We start from the raw sequence: 21438 nt of genomic DNA, 5'->3' as shown, positions 1-21438 counted from the left end.
GCCTGTGGACATTGTGCTACGCCTTGCCTCCACACCCGTGCTAGGGCTGTCCAGTCTGCCTGCAGCAGATTCCGTGTCGCCCGTGCCTGTTGCCGGCAATTCCTTTGATTCCAGCAGTTCGCCCGTGGGCCTGTCCGTCCCATCACTGTCCACGACCACTACCTCCTGTGTTGTATCGTGCCGGGTGGCCTTCTGGGGTGTTGCTGCCTCTGCAGCAAGCTCCGTCACCACTGGTGAATGTGTCCCTACCCCTCTATAGTCGAGTAGTGCACGTGCGTCCGACACACTTGTGCATTCGTGGTCAAAGCCATCATCCCAGGCTTCCAAATCAATTAGTGCGTCTTCCACACGCTCGTCTGCCTCGCAGTTCTCCAGCAGGGTACCAATCTGCTCGGACAGGTCGTTCACTGTGTCAATCAAGGGTAGGATTTTCTCAACATCACTCTGAAGTGACAACAGACTAACGAATTTCTCCTCCGTTTTACGGAGTTCATGTTCGATCCTCCTCCTTACTCGCGTCACCCTTCCCTTGGCCCTGCCTCGCTTCTTGACTAGGTCGTTGTAAACCACTTGGTCCAGGACGTGAGATGTGCTTTGCTTCTCAGTCGTCTGATCCAAGGACTCCTCTCCATCGTTCGTTGTTGTCTGTTCAACCTCTCCGTCCATCGTAAAAAAACGAAAGTTGTTGGACGCGTTGGTTCCAAATCCTGGTCTCTACAGCACCATGTCGAGAACGGTAGGGGAAGACAGACTCATCAGACTCATTCTCATACCACAGTTTCCTTTCTAAAAACTTCACCTTCAACCACAATCAAAACTTGCCAACCACCCCCGTATGTGTGTGTGCGTGCGTGCATCATGCAAGCGCGGAGCGGAATGCAATGATGCAACTACAAGAAAACAAATCTCGGCAGCTAGCAACGAGTGCATTCAGAGAAGAAGAAAACAAGTTCAGATTTAAGTAGTTTGTGATGAGCAGCAGAGACAAACATGCAGGAGAGTATAATTATATGATGAGATGGAGGCGACATTGGGAATACTCGGATTCACAATGTACGCGTGCCATCAGCTGGGTAATCAGAGTCGTCGTTGGACATCGTAAGTCCCAACTCAAATGTATTTGGAATATGATAATAAAATGTTATGGCAAGTTGGACTGTCTGTTGATTAATTACGATATGATCATGCAATGCGGGAGTCTATACTTGCAACTTCAAATTGATATGAAGTAGTCTTCATGATGTGGTGACATTCATGACACATAGTGACATGTGCGTACTTGCACATGCCCAGACTGCAACGCCCAGCATTAAAGTTGCGGCAGATTGGTTTGTCATTAGACACCTTACGGACTCCGTCGAGGGATTGCTGGTTGCTACGTTGGGGACGAAAAGGACACTGGCTGCCTCCGGGATGTACGAGGCGGCACGACTCACATGTGGGCCTTAATCGGCTATTCACTGGCATTTGTCACAGATTAATGTCGATGACGTCCAAGCGCTTGCCTGCCTGAGCAGCAATGGCAGAGTAAAACTGGTTGTAGTACTACAGCCAAGCCTCCAGATAGTATTGCCTGTTGGCAGCAACAATGGTAGCTTGGTATGAGAGCATCTCCTGTAAGCGGAGCGGGTTGGCAGAACACACGACGCTCATAAAGAGAGTCCTTGCCTTCGCCATGTCAGCAAGTCGTGGACGCGTCGACAAACTGGCTGGGCAGCGCCACCTTCCACCACCTCCAGAGACTTGCCGCCACCGCTGAACTGCAGCTAAAGCTGGCATGGAGCAGAATACGAAGTTGCCATGGTATTGAGCAGCAACTGGGTGAAATGTACAAAGTCATCCTTCATTATTTTCTCTCGTAAAGTCTGGGGAACGGCGAGATTACCAGCGTTGGGAGACTCCGCCGGAGGTTGAGTTCCAGATCCAGGGGCAGTAATGGTGGCCAGCATTGGAGCGATGGCCTCCGACAAGGCAACGGTGATGGCGGAGTGTACTTCCTGCCGCACAAACTCCCGCAAATCGTCATTTCTACTCTGGCCTGGGACTAGGGGACTCGGAGAGGCTGCCGCAACACTCTCCATATGCTGCTCTTTCTCCTGCTCTTGCGCCCGCTGCAAAAATGCCGTGGCCGACGGGGCGCAAAGTTCCCGTGCCGCCGAGCTCGACGTGTCCTCTATACTGATCAGTAAACGGGCAAGTAGCGGGGGCTTTGTTCTCGGCTTATTCAGCCCAAGGCCTTCCAGCTCGGCCCGCAAGTCCGACACGTTCATACAACGTGCTTCAGAGGTAGACAACATGTTTGTCGTGCAGTAAATGGCTGCGAGGCAACTACAAAGAGTCTTGATAAATAATTATATTCTCCAAGCAAATAAATTCCGGTGGCTGCTCATTAACATTGCAAAGGAAAGCACAAGCCTAAGTGAGCACAGCAAGAGCTACCCAAGGTGATTTGGGCACGCATGCACAGCAGTTGAGTGCGCCTGTAAAGTCAGCTCAGTCGCAGCATGAAATAGAGAGCAGCGCATCGGTCTTATCGCTAACTAGGGTTAGCCCAAAAGCTAATCCAACATTTAAAATTTAAAAAATGTTCCACTGATGTTAGTCGCGAAAAAACATTTGGGAATTTGTTTCATTTTAACCCTTTCCGGGTTTATGACGAGTATACTCGTCATGCAGACCCCATCGCGTCTGGGCTATGACGAGTATACTCACGCTATACTTTTTGTACAGTCCACGTACCGTACGCACTGATAGATCACTGTACAAACAGCAATAACTCTGGAACGGATTATCGCATCGCAAAGATCTATACCTCATTGGAACGGTCTTGGAAAGGGCTTTCCAGAGGTGTTTTCGGTGTGGCTCAACAAATGATTGAGCGGCGATAAATTGAACGCGCGATTTCGATCCGAACTTTTTCTTACTTTCTGTCTGGCTATTTTTTTGCGACTTTCAAGTCATTCAAGGGGATTTCCCAATGATGTGTGAAAGGCAGCATGACGTATGAGTACATTATTTGAATCGCTTGAATCTCACAAGCTCGATGCAGTTTGAATCGTACTTCTACGTTGAGTATGAGCCCAAAACCGAAGAAAATAGTGTAGCGTGGTCTTGATGCCAAACTGGCGCACGGTAGGGACACTGTTGGCGAGGCTAGGGGCATCCTTGAGGTGCTGTATGCTTTGAAAGTACGTGGAAGATGACGAGCAGGAAAGGAGCTTTCCAGTAAGCCATAAGTTGTGAAAATCCGTTGAGAAACAAAAATGTTGTGACAATTTGTTTGTTGCTATCTCCACAATTGTACTGATGCACTGAATTTCAGTGCCCAGACGTAGTAAATGCACTGTGACCCTGAAAGGGTTAATAATTGTTTCTACATGTACATGGTTATGAGTGCACAAGTAGTTTTATTCATTGCTATTTACGACTATTGTCTTCTCGTAGGTTATTCACATAATTATGTGTACATGGACACATTTTCCCACAGCAGCACCAGTCATCTATAAGCAGCTCTGACCTTCTCTGTAAGGGTTACCTGACGGCAAGAACGTGTTTTCATGACGTCATGAAATTGCTTGGTATACTCAATGGCTGGTTGACTGGTCTAATTCCTGCAGACATCGCTAAAAGAATCTGAACCAGGGGAAGAACACACGAGAGAGGCGTCAGCAAGTGCAGTACAGGTGAGGGGGGCCTCAGCTTCCATTGAGGCTGGCATAAGTGGCTCGCTACCTGTAGTTGATTGTGGTGCGCATGGGCTAGTCGGTCTCGGAACTCTAACGGTGGGCGTGGATAGCGGTGGTACTGAGGCAACAAACGCAGGCTATTCAGACGATGCAGCAGCAGGTGAGACCAATTCTCTGACATGATAGCGGTTACGAAGCGGAATCGGGACGCCGTCGGCTACTTCCACTATCCTCTCGTGCTGCTCCACCACCGTCCACAGCTTGTCTGGATCATTGGATCCGTCATGAAGTATCACCCAGTTGACCGCCTGCAGATCTGATAAGGATTTCACTCCTCGATGTTGAGAATGTCAGATGTCGAACAGGACCTGGTTCAGTCGTCGACGGAAAGGTAAATGAGGCTTGAGTGCCACCAATCGTTCCTTGACGAGACAATGGAGTCGTTTCACCATGCCATTGGAATGGAGATACCGTGGGTTTGAGCGGATGTGACAAATGCCGAGATGCTGCAAGAAAGTGGCCATCTGCTCCAATACAAACTGCGGCCCATTATCTGAACCAGTACAGACAATAGACCGAATTGACCAAACACTTCACCTAGCTCGTCCACGATAGCTGTAGTCGTTGTAGAGGACAGTACCTTGAGAATAGAGCACCGGGAGCCATATTCAACCAGGGGAAGAGAATGAAGTGGCCCTCAATAGATACCAATAGATGCCAGGTTGATCACCAGCTTCTTCCACACGCCTCAGTGAAAAGAAGATCATGTGGACTGTTTGCGCGACGTCGCCAACACTCGAAGCAGCATTCCACATACAGACAAACGTCCTTGGTTAGCCCTGGCCACCAAACTCTCTGCCGGGGGGAACCTGGCGCGGGTGTCTCTCATGCACTAAAGCCATGACGATATGGCATAGCCCGTCTGGTATCACAACACATGCCAACAATAGCAACACACCGTCAGCTTCTGTGAGTTGATCTCTGACGGCTGCTCAGCACGCGAGGCACCTTGCGAGGATGAGATGAGCATATGCTGCAGGAAACTGTGGAGTGTTGCGTCGTGTTGAGTAGAACGGCGGATTTCCTCAAGGTTGACTGAGGTTGCCTCAAGAACCATGTTGACGTACTCATGTGATGAGCGAGACTCAGCTGGAGACAAGACAGTGGTTTTCAGCGGAGCACGAGACAAAGTGTCAACGCACAACAGTTGCTTTCCTGGGATACGCTTGAGTTCGTACGAATACTGCATCAGAGATAATAATCAACGCTGGAGACATGGTTGAACGTCATCGAATGTTTTCTGAACTATATGGAGGAGTGGTCTGTGATACATGAAGACGTCCTCATCCCGGCCCAAAACGTACTGGCAGAAGCAAAGAAAAGCGAATACCACACTCAACATGTCACGCTCCATCTGCTAATAGCATGTCTCCCCATCAGTCAATGATCGGCTGGCGCAAGTGACCGGCACCCACTGGCCCTTGCCGCAGTGCTGCCAGAGAATAGCGCCCAAATCTTGAGGTGAAGCATCGCATCTGACAGCCGTACGGATATCTGGAATTGGGCAGAAGTACGCCCGTGTCTGCAGAAATAAAGCGACTGGCTGCTTCACTGCGTTGAATGCCGCAATCAGGCTCTCAGTAGTTACAAATGGTTGGGTTATCGTAATCAACTCCTCCCCAATAGTGTCAAGCATGAGGAGTACCGTTAGATATTGGCGTCCGGTTTTGTACAATTCGTTTTCCCAAAGCCTCTTCCTGTATCTCTGATATTGCTGACCCACCCAAGTTGGGTGATGGGTTGCTTTGCTGCTTCGAATTGTAGTTAGACCGCATTGTCATGTTATTAACTGGTCTTGTCATCGTCTTGTAACAGTCGGCATTCTTTGTTGCGTGGGACTTAGGTTGTGCACATTTCCGCTGCGCTCATCTTTTCCTCTTTGGTCCTAACCAACCTCGAACCTTCCGGTTGGATCCTGCTTTGCACACTGGAGATGTGTTAGAGCTAAGTCTTAGGTCGTTGAATGTCTCAGTAGCCTGTCAGTTTTGTTCCCTGTTATTGCACGTTATAACTGTTTATGATCTTGGCACAGTCGAGGATAGTTGCTTCATAATTCGTTCCCATGTGTTTTCTTCTTCTTCTATTTTACATTGATGTAGAAAGGAAAAGGAAATAATTATAGATACGAGTTGAGAGTAACTCTCCATCACTCTAACCAGATAACCTTCCAAGTTGGAAGGCTGTCGGTTAGCGCTACGGAGATGTGTTGAAGCTAGGTGTAAGGACGTCGAATGTCTCAGCACGCTGTCAGTTTTGTGCCTAGTTGTTGCACTTTCTGACTGTATATAGTATCTGGTTAGAGGGATGGAGAGTTACTCTCAACTCGTATCTATATTTCCTTTTCCTTTCTACATTTTTTATTGGCTCAACATCCGAGTTTCAAATTTTACATTGAATCGTCATTTCTGTATACTTTATTGCCACAATGTAAACCAGTGGAGACAATGTCCAATAAAACGATGGAAGTAGGAAGAAATAGTGTAGAGGAAAATTTGGATTCAAACAAATTTTCGTACAACACTCATCAGGAACTGTCGTTGTCAATGAAACAAAATTGAACGGTTATAGAAAGAAGAAGAACATGTTTACATTATTCCCTGTACTAAGCCATGATGAGAAGGGAACGAAAGCGTTCGGTTACTAAATTGGCTTTACTTAACTGTGTGGATTGCGCCGGTGCTGACAACTTTTCTTTCGAAATTGGATACGCCTCCAATTATTTCCTTATGTTATAGAAATTCAGAAAGTGGTGTACATCACGTGACTGCATTGTCAGTAAAAGAGGGTTTGTCAACTGACTACCACTCTATTCAGTTGCTTTTCATTCGGCGTATGCGCTGAATGAAAACTCTTTTCTTCGTGATGTCGAAAACCTTATTGACGTTTCGGGCCTGTCACCCATCATCAGAACCATTTTCTGACGATGGGTGACTGGCCCGAAACATCAATAATATTTTCAACATCATTAATAAAATAATTTCATCCAGCTCATGCGCCGAGTGAATAGAAAAAGGATATAGCGGTTGTCAGTTGACAAACCCCCATTTTACACATTATAGAAAACTTGCGTAAAACAACACCAATACCAACAGGAGTGATAAACACAAGTGTGAATTTTAACAACGAAAGCAAGAGAAATCACGAATGCATGTGCTAATGAAAAAAGAAGAGAAAGAACGAAGGACGAAGTAATAACACAAACAGCGGTGCATATCACCAGAACTCCAGCTCCCTTCTATCCTCTCTGATCCCCTTCGCTCAGCCTTAATCTTAGCTTGTGTCTCCCAGTCATGGTACCATATACGAATATCAGTTCTCTTCATCTTCCTAACCCATGGTGCACTGCTTTTACTATTGTGTTATGTCATATCTCAATCTGAAATTCTCCCCATTATCGTTTGCAAAGGTGCTTCCCCCTTGGAAGCACATGTTCTTTTCTCCTACGTATCGGCTCACATGAGTAACAATGAATCCGAGACCTTTGGTCGGAGGAGTTACTTTTGCCCCGCCTCCACTTCCATCCAATATGCCACCACCCTGTTTTGCAGCATCTGATGGTTATGTGGCATTCAGTGAAAAATAAATAAATTAATTAATTAAATAAAAACACTACCGACCAAGGTTGGCCACACCAAACATGACACGTTACTTGAACCATTTCTACCTAATTATACCATCGAGGAGGGTCAGCAGGAAGAACGGAATTCTTCTTCATCCGTCGCTCGTATAGGGAAGCCATTTTCTAGGAAGTGAAGTCAGGACAACTAGTCAGCACTGTATCCGAAGAACGAATGACTCAACTGCAGGACAATCATTCGTATATATACGAGTCAGAGAGGTAGGTGGATTGAAATGATAAGATATGTGTCAACCAATCAGCATCAAGCCCGCCAAAAACATTTCACAAATCAGCATTGTGCCGGCCAAAATCATATCTCATTATAAAGATTCCTTACATGCTACCGCCACCTTAGTGAATTGATACAGTATGGAAAGAAGATCACAGTCAAACGTGTGCATGTTCTGGATCACGTGATCAAGTGAATAGGTTTCCCAGCAATAAGCATCAATCAATGATGTCATAAGAGATATATCAGATGGAGATAAAAGCAGCAAATTCGACCGCAACGTGGACAATTGCAATGAATACACCATCCTAGTCGACTCCATGAGATGCAGTACATATAGGAGTGGAAAATGCTGAGGAAGAGGTTTCATGATTCGACTGAACCTCAACCAGGATACATTGCTATGAGGTAAGTAGGAAAGCAGTTTACGTAATGCATCAACATTCGTTTCGTATACTATACAGGATAATGCTATAGCATAATTTATACTCTTGTACAAACAGGACTTCTTCATCGCACGTATCTGCTCTGGAAGAGGGTGTACACGAAGCTGATCGGATAAGAGTTCAGTTTTCGAAAGAAAATGCAAAAGATGACGATCCACACCACATAACCTCTCATGTGCAGCGTAAGCTTCTTCATCAAACTACATCTCTGATGCTCAGGTATAATAAGGTGATCATGTGTGTACAAAACTTGTATTGGTAATAACTTTGGCATACATTCTTATATTTCAACCAAATTTTCTGTGTTGATACATTTGGTTAGTTGTCATCGATTTCCAATATCAAATTTAAATTATAAGCTGAATGACGTCATCAGTGCCACTTTTTATGTTCAGATTTCAACCCAAAACGCGGAGAAAACGAAAAATAGTAAGGCCACAAATCCTGGTGAACTGGATAGCCTTTGGGCCCTAGATAAAGGATATTGGTGGATATTGTACGTAGATAACAACATTTCGCTGGAAACCAGTATCGACTTGTTTCACCATACGCACTGTACACTTTTAGTATACGAAGCTGTCGTACTTTGGGGTCTGTTCAGACTCACCACCGCGATGAACGGGTGTTTAGTATCGATATCCAGCACATTCCCGCTTGCTGGGATGTACAGCTAGCCAATGCAACAGCTCTTATTCGCCAAAGACATTCCCGCGCTCCGCGTTTATGGATGAAGCTGTCATTGCCGTTTCAAAATAGCCGACATTGTCTCTTACACATAAATGACTGCGCTGTACATGTAGTGCATCACACCAGCAATCTGCTGTAGATCTACAGACAGTGCATGCAGCGAGCCGAGCATGCGCACTTGAGTAGCGTACTTGACTCCCACGCGCGATCGCTGGTCACAACTGAGTCTGTACAAGCGACTGTGCTCGTGTCGTTGTGATTTGCAAGTGCACTCTGTACTGCACTGATGTACTGTATGATAGGACAGGAACAATGCAAGTGCAGTTTTCAGTGCGTGGACTCGGCTACTAAAACATTTTGTGGGAGCAAACAAGCCTTCTTTATGATCTTGGTCATTTTTCTCAATCGACACTGCGCTTCGAGCTAGATGTGTCCGTGGGGTATTGCCCAACTAGAACTGTAGTCCTCACATGCCCCAGGTCGCGAGGAGCTAATCACTTTGGTCAGCAGAACTCCTGCTCGGGACTCGACACATTTATTCCGTCCGATGTCATCCCCGCTGCGAGTGGGGAGCTTCATGCCCACGATAAAAGAGAACGTCATGATATTTGAATCCTTCATCAGAGAAAGCTATTCGAGCTCAAAACGACACAAGACAATGGCCATGATAAAGATACTCGTACAGATCCCGATGTGACTCTCCTCCAAAAGTGCTGCAAAAGACTAGAAGTATTTTTCAAAACAAGATTGGGAAAAAAAGCTGAGCGCTCGAGTGCGGCGAACCCGGCCAAACGCCATGTTTTCCTTGGTAACATGACGTCAGCCACATTATCACCATGGCGAGTTGCAGCGCTGATCTTGAAGTACAGCGGCACCAGAAAAGTGTCCTTATTCTACCTGAGTGCACATCAACTTCAGGTAAGTAAACCACATCCATGACAAGTCCACAAGAAGAACATACGTATCATCCTTCATGAACAACATTATCGAGATGATGACACTGTCTTTCCTCCCCTTCTTGCTCTTCTTCTTTTTCTCCTTCTTTTTGTTCTTCTTCTTCACAAAGGCTCTTTTCACGTACATAGGCACGTAAGATCTCAAATTCAAAATCCATCTTCACCCCACATCATCATCTCCATAATGAAACATTATCCAACAATGTATCTACTTCTTATACCCACTCCCATCCGGGGCAAGGTGGGGTACAATCCACCCTTCACCCGAAAAATCATTTTTACGTAAAAAACGGGCGCCCGGTTTTTACCCCAAAAATGGGGTACTATCAATAGTACCCCGCTTTTCGGGCTGAACCATGTACCTCTCACAGAACCGGCTTTATACATACTACTGAGATCTATCGCCAACAGAAAACTCTCAGCTGTCGTCTTGAAGAAACCCGAACGAACGCGACCCAAGGTCCTGGAGTCAGGCCATATCTCAAGCTGTATTATGAGCTTTGTAAAATGCACTTCAGCTGGGGATTTGCCCAATTTTGCGCGTCCCTAGCCAGCCAGGTGCTATGACCAAATCATGCTACCGGCATCCAGAGGTCTTTGCAAAATCCCAGTGCTCTACGATAAAATTTGAGGGAATTGCATTGCGATGTGTATTTTGCTAGCAATTGACATGATGCGTACGCATGCTTCGCTCACTGTACATTTACGTTGATGCTTGTCATGTCTACAGGAAATGTATTACTTATGGATAGAGCCTAACAGAAAGTCCGAGATTGTGAAAATCGACCTACAAGTTATTAGTGGAGTTATTCAACTTATAGTGGGAGAAGTATGTGCAAGAATGCCGATTTTGCATTTTCTGAGATCAGTTCTAGTCCTTAAGGATTTGGAAGACAAAAGGTGGCCACGATGGCCCTCCTCATGGCACGAAGCTCCGCGCTGTGCGTGCCACCATTTGTGACAAGTGAGCTGCTGAGCGCGACAAGGACCTTTCGACAGGGAGTATGAGAGATGCAAAGATGATCGCGCATGGGTGATGTGGTTAGGTGCAAGGTTTGTGTGCAGTTTACAGGAAAATTTTGTTCGTTCATATCGTTCGGTCGAGAATTAAAAAAATGTTGCCTTTCAGCGACATGTGAGGCAAAATGGCAAGTCTGGGAAGTGTCAGGACATTACGTCAGTACGACCCTTATCACATGGCCTGGAACACAAAACGTGCACATGCGCTTGGTAACAAGCCGGGGGAGGGGGGGGGCACAATCCAAGGGAGGGCTATATATTTTGTTCACATGCTCATAGAGACTGGGGCACTCTTCAACATAGAGCACTATTCAAGAGAGGGCTCTAATCGCGAAAGTACGGTAATCCTTCTTTTCTGCTCCTACACAAACAAGCATACACCAGGGATATCCTGACTTACCGAAGTTTTCGCTTCCAATGGATGTCCAGCATTCAACAGACATTCTATTACGGACACATGACCTCCGGATGCTGCAAAGTGGAATGGTGTCCCACCATCCTGGAAGTAGCATCGTTAATGAATACAAACCATGTACACACAAACACACACACACACACATACATGCATACACATGCAGATTCATACACATGCACACATACACGCATGTGCGCGCATGTGCATGTGCACACATACACACAAGCGTGTGCGCGCGCGCACACACACACACACACACACACATACATACACACACATATACATACACAAACACACACATATCTCATAAGTTCGCATTTTTTTCCTAACGTAAGGCATTTCGAAACGGGGGTGGGGGGGGGGGGGGGAGCGCTCTTTTCGAATAGAAAAATGACAGTTCGCACATTTTCTGGAAGTGTACAACACTGTGCTGTGCATGTGCTAGATCGCTTCAGATGACTGTGTTTACATGGTTTAGGTGTGGATCTACCTGTGTTTGCAGATCAGCTAACCCTTGCACTGTATGCATGCATGCAGGCTACTCAGAGGTGTCAAATATCACACCAGCCGGATCAAACGGTGTACCTGGCCAGCTTTTTATACAGCAGTACATTGACATTGTACACTGTACATGCACAGCTGTTATGGAGGGGAAATTGGAGGAACTACATGTACGTTTATGTGTGTGTACATGACCATTGATGACTACACGTCATTGATTGTTCTTGTACTCAGTTATGAATAGTAATAGGTTGTTCATTTGACCGGACGAGACCACATGACGCTTGAAGATCACAGCACGAACAGTTCATCGGCCACACTCCACGAAAGCAAGTAGTAGTACTCCTGACAAATCTTGTTTCGTTCCATAGAGATAATAACGGGGAACTCATCAGTTGAGAAGCAGTTGTTGAATGAAGGGGTTTAGCTGAATAATGCTATTTTATAGAAAAGATATTGGCGCACTGAGGTGTAAACACTCAACTAACTCACATAATGTGACATATCAACACAAAAGAGAATAGTGCAGAATGGAGGTGTTCTGAACCCTACCAGACACAACTATCACAAGTGCTAAATCATTCACACTGAGAAGGAGAGGTACACAGGAATAGGTTGCGCTAGCTTACACGTCACAAATGGTACTGAGGTAGTGACAAAGATAGGTGAAAAGTAGACGCCAAGTGAAAGCCAACAAATCATCACGGACGTCTAACGTCACATCTGAAGATATCTGAAGATGTTTTTCAGTAATGAATGTAACTACTGGATGCACTACAGTACTTCACTAGCAAAACATTCATATCCATGTACATACCCAATGCTGTACACATGTACATACCATAGCATGAGGCATGGACACAGGTACAGTAGATCTACACAGAAAATGTGCGATAAGACCTTCAAATAGAGGAGGGGGGGGAGGTAGGGGGGTAAAGTCTATTCGAAATGCGTTACGTTTGCAAACATAATGCGAACTTATGAGATGCTCCCTTAGTTAGTAAAAGCAACACCGGCACTGGAATAGAGAGTTCCGCATCCTTATGGATGAAGAATTCATAGGGATTTGATGCCTTCTACAGTGAAACCTGTGACTAACAACCACCCCTTGGGGCCAGAGAAAGTGGTCTTTAGTGGCAGGTGGTCCTTAGTTACAGGTTTGCACCACCCAACCATGTATGAATGTTAGACCTTCCGTGCCTGGCGAAGTGGTCTTTAGTACCAGGCTGGTCGCTAGTCACGATGGTCTTTAGTTACAGGTTTTACTGTACTTAGCATCTGAGATGGGTTGGTCTTCAATTAAGTTGGTTATGGGCTTTGAGCAGTATCAGCTCCAGTGCCGGTTCAGGCAGGTCAGCGAAACTGAGGGGGGGGGCTGTGGGGGGGGGGGGGGGGTTGCGGGGGGGGGGGGGATGAGGCGGGTTACTTGGACCCGTTTGAAAAAAGAATTATTAACGAGAGAGCTTGGAAGCTCAGGGCCATACACTATGCTTTTTGCCTAGCTCATCATGCATTTTATTGGAACTGATGGAAATGTTTTTTTCCGTTGATTGGTTACATCATTGTCTTGCACAAACGTTTCAATGAGTTTGAATATGAGTTAGGCAAAAGTGATTCCAGAATTTATTGGGTTATAATTATAAACTTTCTCTTTGCATTCGAGGGTAATACAACACCGTGTACCACCTTGCTGACCTAGGCAAAAAAGCATAGAGATGTTATGTATTTTTTATATTTTTTAAGACATAACCAAGGATTCGAACCCGCATTATCGTCCTGTGTGCATTACCCCGATACACTTCGCTTACATACTCATTCTTCCAAGTTGCTTCACGTTATGATCTTGCATTTGAAAGCTCTTTTTGAATATTGTGGCCAGCTGTCTTTGATCAAGGGCATCACACACGGTACGACCACTACGACCATGGTCGTACCACTTTTCGTCCAGGATGGTCCGCCCAATTCATCGAAAAAAGCAATAAAAAATTCAAGGATCTTCGGACTTGTCCAAAACATCGCAACGAATTACTTTCATTGCAAGGAGGAGCATACAGACTTGATGCCTAGCACTAGCCGTTAGTTATTGCCCAAGACTCCAGGCGGCTATCCATTACGATAGGCGGTTGGAGTCACGGGTAGAGACAACCAGACGATGGTTTCCTCATGGACGCATTCACTGAAAACTTGACAGAAACAGACCTGAGCTTGTGGCGATCACTGGGTCCAGAACTAAATATTTCCAAGATCTACCGTGTTAAAATGGCGATCAGCACGGTCAAGAGACACTACATGTATGTCACTTGTCAGCTAAAACATAATTAGATTCTTTCCACAACGACACCTACTCTTAGACCTCTGGCTCCTGACGATCTAATGAAAGCTGATGCGAAAATGCATTACACCCGCGTACGCCGCGCTTGTCAACGGAAAAGGGACGCGCTTCATTCTCCGACCTTGAAAAGTGTTTGGACTGCTGCTCCACAGCGACAGAATATTCTGTAGCTGTTCACCGACACGACCCGCTTCACCTAACTTGTTTTTGGTAGCAGCAACAAGAACTGCGTCTGCGGCAACAGGACGAAAGTCTCTCGCAAATTAAAGTCCTGTTGCCACGAAGACAGAGAAGATTCCGCAAGCCCTTTCTTTTGCTTCCAGTGTTGTAGCTCTCCGGTCCACCGGCAGATCTTTCAATCCCACCAAAAAATAGGATCTTCTTCTCTCTCTAAAAACAACAGAAGTATGTTTTTGGAGCTGCAGTGGGGTTGTCTAATAAGTGCTAATGGAACCCTCCTTTGCGGCTGTAGAGTGCTAAAAGGTGCCCTGTTGGCCGAAAAATACTTATTTTTTTCTCAGGGGACACCCCCAACCCCCGTCATACCACTCACAGCCGCCCTGTGACGCCCCTGTTGATGGTACGGTACGGGATAGCGCCAGGTATCTTTTCCGTTTGCCCTTCTAGGCTTCTTCCGCGACAGCTAGACCGCCTTTCATCTCTGGTGCGAGTGTAATCTAGTGACTTCACACATGCGTTATAATAGACAAACCTTTTTTCTGGGTTCTTGAAAAGGGCCATGCGTGCAAGTCAGCTCGTGTGAAGTGCATGTTTTTGCATTTAGTTGGAATGTGGCAGCGTATGGGACAGAGAGGCTTTTGCTCCCCGAGCTTGTGTATGTAAATAGTGTTTTACGTCCACCATGACGGCTACAATTCCCAACCATACCACGACGACTTGTTCAGCTACATCATTGTACTGCAGAAAGTTCCATCTGTTCGAATAGCATGCATGATGAGCTAGGCAAAAAAGCATACGGTAGGACCCTGAGCGAAAGAAATAAACTTTATCTCTGCATTCGAGGGTAATACAACACCGTCTACCACATTGATGATCTAGGCAAAAAAAGCACAGTGATGTTATACATTTTTCATTTCTCGTATTTTTTTTTCAGGACATAACCTGGGATTCGAAACCGCACTATCGCCCTGCATGCATTCCCCCCCCCCCCCCCGATATACTGCGCATACCTACTTATTCTTCGAAGTTGATTCAGGTTACAATCTTGCATTTGAAAGCCCTGTTTGAATATTGTGGCCAGCTGTCTTTGATGGTACGGTACGGGACAGGCACGGGATAGCGCCAGGCATGCCGACGGCACAAACACACAAACACGGAATTAAAGCTGTGTGGACCCTGGCTAGCGCCAGACGTTACTGAAGTAATGTTTTTTGCATAGCTATGGGAATAAATTGAGAATATAGGGTAACTACATAAAAGCTGTGCTAGTATTCGTTAGCTTTGTACTACAATCAAGGCTGACGTTATGCGCTTTGCTTTGCTGCATAATTGCAAATGACACCCAGCCTGTGTTACTGAAAAGAAAACATATCTTGCTTGCCCCGTTGTGTTCTTGCAGACAGTAGATCGTGTTTCAGCAGTGTTCATTTTTAGTTTTCCTTTTCCTTTCGTAACATTGCTGTCACCTCGACACTGTATTTCTTCAGCATATCTGACCTAACTGTAGACACTGTGAAGGCAATGACTTGCCAAGCCCTCCGCGGCGAGCTTTCCCAGTGCGGCCTGAACCCGAAAGGAAATAAAAGTATTTATTATTTTTACAAGACCGCTAGCTGTCATAGCTATCCCTTGGTAGTGAGGTCTGCTGTGGCCTCGAGAACCAGCAACATGACAGTGCGGACACGGCTCGCGAGCCCAGGAGCCCGACCGGAACAAATGTCTCCTCGACCAAGTCAGGTGACGCGGGCTCAACGGACCTCCTCCGCGCTCTGGTATGGGACAAGGTACAGTCGGCTTGTTCTGCCCCTATTGCTGAGAGTACTATATGTTGCACCTCACGCAAGGCCAAGGCAATGCAACTGCTGCCGCCACTACGCCAGCCCAAGGCCCAGGCTCTTGCAACCCGCCCGTTCAGCCACCTGCACCAGCTGTGCCCAAGGCTGTGCAAAAATGTATCTTGCGAGGGGCGTTCGTAGATATTTCAAGTTTGTTTACTGATATCTTCCATCCCCACCCCCCCCCCCCCCCCCCCGAACAATCCGGCTGGCGCATAGCCCGAATAACGATAGCCGGCTAAATATCGTTGAGTCAGATGACGCGAAGCAGGTGTGTCGCAAGGTTCACGATACAGCTACCTGGCTCGAGGCCTGTACGATATACTTGTTTGTTATCACGGCTGCTGCCCCACATTGCACTGCTGAACTTTTTGTGTACCCTCAGTTTGTTTGTTTGTTTAGCTTTATATTACTTCACCAGAAGCACAGGGAAAATCTGCCTTCTCACTGGACGTATTTCCACAGTTCTCGCAAAATGATGAAGGTTGATAGTGACTGCTAACCACCAGTTCTCCCCAAGCTTGTGGCTATAATACGACCGCCAGCTGCGGATGCTCGCGGCCCAGCAAATACCTGAAGAGGTTGGACACCGTCGACGTGAACCTGTAGCAAATAGCCTTCACACTCAAGTTCACAGGGCATACGTGCCCAACATGCGCTCAATGGAAGACGGTCCATCCAGGGGCGGGTCCGTGTCCTTTTCATCTCCAAGCCAATACCCCAAGACAGCAGCACTTACCTCCAGTGGTCGCACTCGCACCAGCGACAGCCAAGATATCTGCCGCAACTTAAATAGACGTCGCTTTTCTTCGTCGTCGTCGTGCCATTTCTCCCATACCTGCAGCCAGTGTGGCAAGGACCACCCATACCTCAGGTGCAAGCAGGAGCAGCGCAGAGCCAATCGGCCACCACCAAACCGATTGACTCTGTACATAGCTTCTTTCCTATACACTCTGCAAACAGCCAAAGTGATCACTCATGAGTGAGCCGCAACAGTACTCGCGACCGGATGCAAAGGTTCCTGATCAATATTGCAAACAGCCAACCAGGGTGAACCAATTGGCGTTTCAAACGGCCAAAGCAATCATTCATGCTTGAGCGGCAATAGTACCAGCAACCGGGTGCAATGACTGCTGTTTGGCGTCGCAAACAGCCGACCAATAGTACACAATTTCAAACAGAGATAGTAGCAGCTAAGCAACTAGTTGAAGGAAGCTGTTCCCAGAAAACCAGTACACGACACCACAGCAAGCGAAGTGTATGGGAAAGTGTATGGGAAAATGCATGTAGGGCGATAGTGTGGGTTCGAATCCCAGGTAATGCCTTAAAAAAATAGGAGAATTGAAAAATTTATAACACCCCTATTCTTTTTTTGCCGTCATCAAGGCGGTAGATGGTGTCGTATTACCCTCGACCGTACCTGTCCCGTTCCTGTCCCGTAAATGTCTCGTACCGTACCGTACAATCAAAGACGGCTGGCCACAATGCATATTCAAATAGGGCTTTCAAATACAAGATCATAACGTGAAGCAACTTGGAAGAATTAGTATGTATGCGAAGTGTATCGGGAGTCCTGGGATGCATGCAGGGCGATAGTGCGGGTTCGAATCCCAGGTTATGTCTAAAAACAAAAAGTAGAAGTTTATAAGAATTTATAACATCCCTATGCTTTTTTTGTCGAGGTCATCAAGGCAAAAAAGCATAGCGTAGGGCCCTGAGCTTCCAAGCTCTCTCGTTATTCCTTTTCAAACCAGGACTGCATATATGCACTCTGACCTATGAAAATTCGCGTATTACGTTGCAGTGCTTAGACCAGTGTTCAAACTATCGTAACTCCATGAGACACATATGCACCGCAACAGTCAATAAACTGTTGGAAAGGTCTTGAGCTCATCTTTCCGGTGATATAATGTTCTTTGCCGTAGGATAAAGATTCACTGAGTGGTGACAAGATGAACACGGAAATCACTCCCCAGAGCGAACAGGAATTTTTTTGTTCATAACTTTGCAGTGTTTTTGGAGCGTACTAGGTGTTTTCCTTTGGCACGTCTCATGCTTGATAGGCTTCAAATGAAGCGCTGGGTTCTCAGCTTCACAGTGCAGTTTGAATCGTGAAACTTGGTTGAATTTGGCAAGATGACGAAAAAGAAAATGAAATTGAGTTGTTGTGGCGTTCCGAGGGACGGTGGAGTAGTTTGGAGAGGAGGTGGAAATGGTCCTGGTGTGTCTATGTCGCCGATGGCTACCATTCCATCGCTTGGTCCTGATCTTTCCAACGAGCCCAGTATGATGAAAATCCGTCGAGGTGGAGTAAAATGAGAATACATTTCTTTCGGAGCTTTGCGCTCAAACTTCAACAGGAGAGTCAGTGCGCTGGACAGCCGGCCTATTGGAGAAAAGGGGCTCAGCATGGAAAAGGTTAAGGCACGAGGTGGATAAATGTAGGCATGCAGAGGGATAAAATCCAACGCAGGTTCTGAGCAGGGTCATCACTGGCGGTGACATGAATGTGGCGGAGCGGATGCAATCTACCACAGCCTTGTTGTCACAGTGCATTGTGATACGAAGCTGGTACCATTCCTTGCTCCAGGGGCAGCAAGCTGTGACCAACACGTAGTGCTCCTGCTATGTAGTGTAGTTATTATATGATGACTACATGTTCACATGGCATATAGGCTGTCGAAGTCTGACGTCACAGCTTCTTGACAACGCGTAGTTACTGTGCCAAGTGGTGACAAACGAAAGTCACGAAACCGGCACTTGTCGTGTGTCCAGTGCCAGCAGCATGCAATGAACACAGCTACAGCATCATTTTTGACCGAGGAGCGCGCGAACGAGATTATTTTATTTCAAATTAACTGCTACTTGTCGCCGAGCTTGTAGTTTTCGCTTTAGCAAGAAGGAGAAGCTGTAGCTGAATTTTTGCTTATCCACTGCTGTGCCTGAACTGTCATCCGGCTTTACATGTAGTCGCCGGCCAAGAAGCAATGATGGGTGTATCCGTTACTCCTATCGCAGCGATTGCTGATTTCTTTTAGTTCTGAGACCTACCAACTCCGGATTCGTTTCCTTGTCCAGCGGCAAGTGAAAACCAGAACTCCTATCTCTCAGGTGCTGGTGAACACTCAGCAGGAAAACACTGCACGATGGCTAGAGAGTGAATGAGAAACTTATTAGTAAAACAAAATTTGAAGTCGCGATCTTGCACCAGCGCGCCCCTGTCAAAGTGATGCCGTGACCGTCAGAAACACGACAAGAGCAGGTGACGTGACTTTTGTTTGTCACCACTTGGCCTTGTAACTACGTGTAAGTACGAGTTTTCAGGCAGTGTGACGTAGGCACTTCGACAGCCTAATGCGCATGCGTAAGAAAAACATGGTCTTTCCTCTTGGTGAACTTGAAGAGTACTTTGTGTGAGCGAAGACACAACAATGGCGACAAAGATATTATTATTAATAGAGTTGTTCTGGTACTACAGTCGTGATAGTTACGAATTGTTTCCATTGCCATGGCCAAGGCCATGATAGAGCCATTTGACAGCGGAGATTTTGATGAATGGCGAGAGAAACTGGATTTTTTCTTTTGTGCAAACGAAATCGGAGTTCTGGCGGCAAATGGCAGTACGGCTGAAAAGACTCGTTGTGAAAAACGGGTATCAGCTTATCTTATCTCTCTTCTGAGTAAAACGGTTTACTCCACACTGAAGACTCTTTGTTTACCTAAAGCTCCGAGTGATTTAAAGTATCAGGAGGTCGAGGGAAAACTGACGGATCATTACAAGGTTCAAACATCACGATCGAGCGTGATGCACGCTTTCAGGAACTGTACTCAACTTCCTACTGAGTCAGTGACTGACTTTTCACATCGACTGCAGTGCAGTGCTGGAGACTGCAAGTGTGAGAGCCATTTTGATAGAGCCCTATCGGACCAGTTCATCAGTGGTTTGTGGAGTGTTGCAGTGCAACGATTAATTCTGGCGAAGCCAGACTGAGATCGGGACACATTTCAGAAAATCAGTAGGATTACTCTGAGTGAGAAGAGTGCGGCAAAGTTTGCTGCAGAGATGCGTCCTGACACTACCTCTCTAAATGCTGTCAAGTCGTCAGACTCGAGGTCGAGGCGTACTTCTACTGCCACTTGTACTTGAAACCGCACACCAGCAAGGTTGACAAGTCATGGCATGTCTGGTGTAAAGAAAACGTGTTACCGGTGTGGTTCAGAGAGTCACTTGGCAGACGGGTGTACCCACAAGTCGACGAAGTGCCGTTTCTGCAAGCGCATGGAGCATCTGGAGCACGTTTGCCGGTCGAAGAAACGCGAACAAGATACCCATCAGTTGGATGACGACACGACGTACGATGATGATGATGATGATGATACTGGTGAGAGTGTACCGTTGTTTCACGTGTGCAATGTATCTCAGTCTACTGAAAAGGGTTCTAATGGTCCACTGTTTGTACTGGTCACTATGAATGGTTAAGTTGTCGAAATGGAATTAGACACAGGCAGCGATGTGTCAATTTTGACGAAAAGTGATTTCAAAAATGTGGTGGTGATAAGCGTACATTGCAGAAATCAACGGTTCTGCTAAAAGGGTTTTCCGGTACTAAGATCGAATGTATTGGGGAAACTACAATGTCAGTTACGATTGCCAGGAATACCGAGAATGTCCTAATACGGGTGGTTGAAAACGACGGTCCCTCCTTATTGGGTAGAGATTAACTGAATGTTTTCACACTACCTTGGAAACAAATGTTTGCGGAAAGTGTTCACCGCATCCTGGGTACAGATACAATGAAGAAAGAAGTCCCTGCATTACTCGAGTAATCGTCACTGAGTCAAATGAAAGGTGTTCAAGAGACCGTGCATGTAGATGCCTCAAAACCAATGTTCTTCAAGCCACGATCTGCACCGTTTCACATCCGAGCACAGCCGACCAAAAGTACGCAATTTTCAGCAGAGATAGTAGCAGCAAAATAACTAGTTGAGGAAGCTGTTCCCAGAAAACCAGTACACGGCACTCCAGCAAGCGTTCACCACCAATGCACGATAGCTAAGAACAAGTTATTATTCCTTTTCAAGCCAGAAGCGCATACCGTAAAGTCGCGGATAAAAGCCGGGCTTATAAGCCGCGGCATATAAGCCGCTTTCTGCATCAGGCTATAATGAAAACCAGGCTTGTATGCAAACCATGCGTATATGCACCACTGATATGCGCGACACGCGTACATCTACCACTGACTACCGGCGACAGTTTTACTATGCACCGTACATCGCGCATGCACTCTTGACTTACCCGATCCGCGCTTGCATAGAAGGCAGGCTTCTACGCGCGACAGGCTTATATGCATTTGACCCGTTTGATGTTCAGGCTTCTATCCGCGATGTGCTTGGATGCAAACCCGGCTTTTATCCGCGACTTTACGGTGTATGCGCTCTGAAACTATGAAAATTCGTGCATTATATTGCAGT

The 21438-nt window shown here is 46.4% G+C and overlaps 1 long non-coding RNA gene across 2 annotated transcripts in view; it reads right to left on the bottom strand.

Annotated features, from left to right (window-relative positions):
* Window positions 1-21438, bottom strand: part of LOC135827523 (uncharacterized) — a 154299-nt gene that overhangs the window by 56730 nt on the left and 76131 nt on the right. For both annotated transcript variants that reach the window (XR_010555478.1, XR_010555479.1), the window contains exon 2: window positions 11104-11202. This is a non-coding gene — a long non-coding RNA (uncharacterized LOC135827523). The remainder of the gene's footprint in view (window positions 1-11103; window positions 11203-21438) is intronic.

The sequence above is a fragment of the Sycon ciliatum genome, chromosome 11, assembly GCF_964019385.1.
Source record: "Sycon ciliatum chromosome 11, ocSycCili1.1, whole genome shotgun sequence".
NCBI lineage: Eukaryota > Metazoa > Porifera > Calcarea > Leucosolenida > Sycettidae > Sycon > Sycon ciliatum.
The sequence above is the reverse complement of the archived record's forward strand: the minus strand, read 5'-3'. Positions and strand labels throughout refer to the sequence as shown.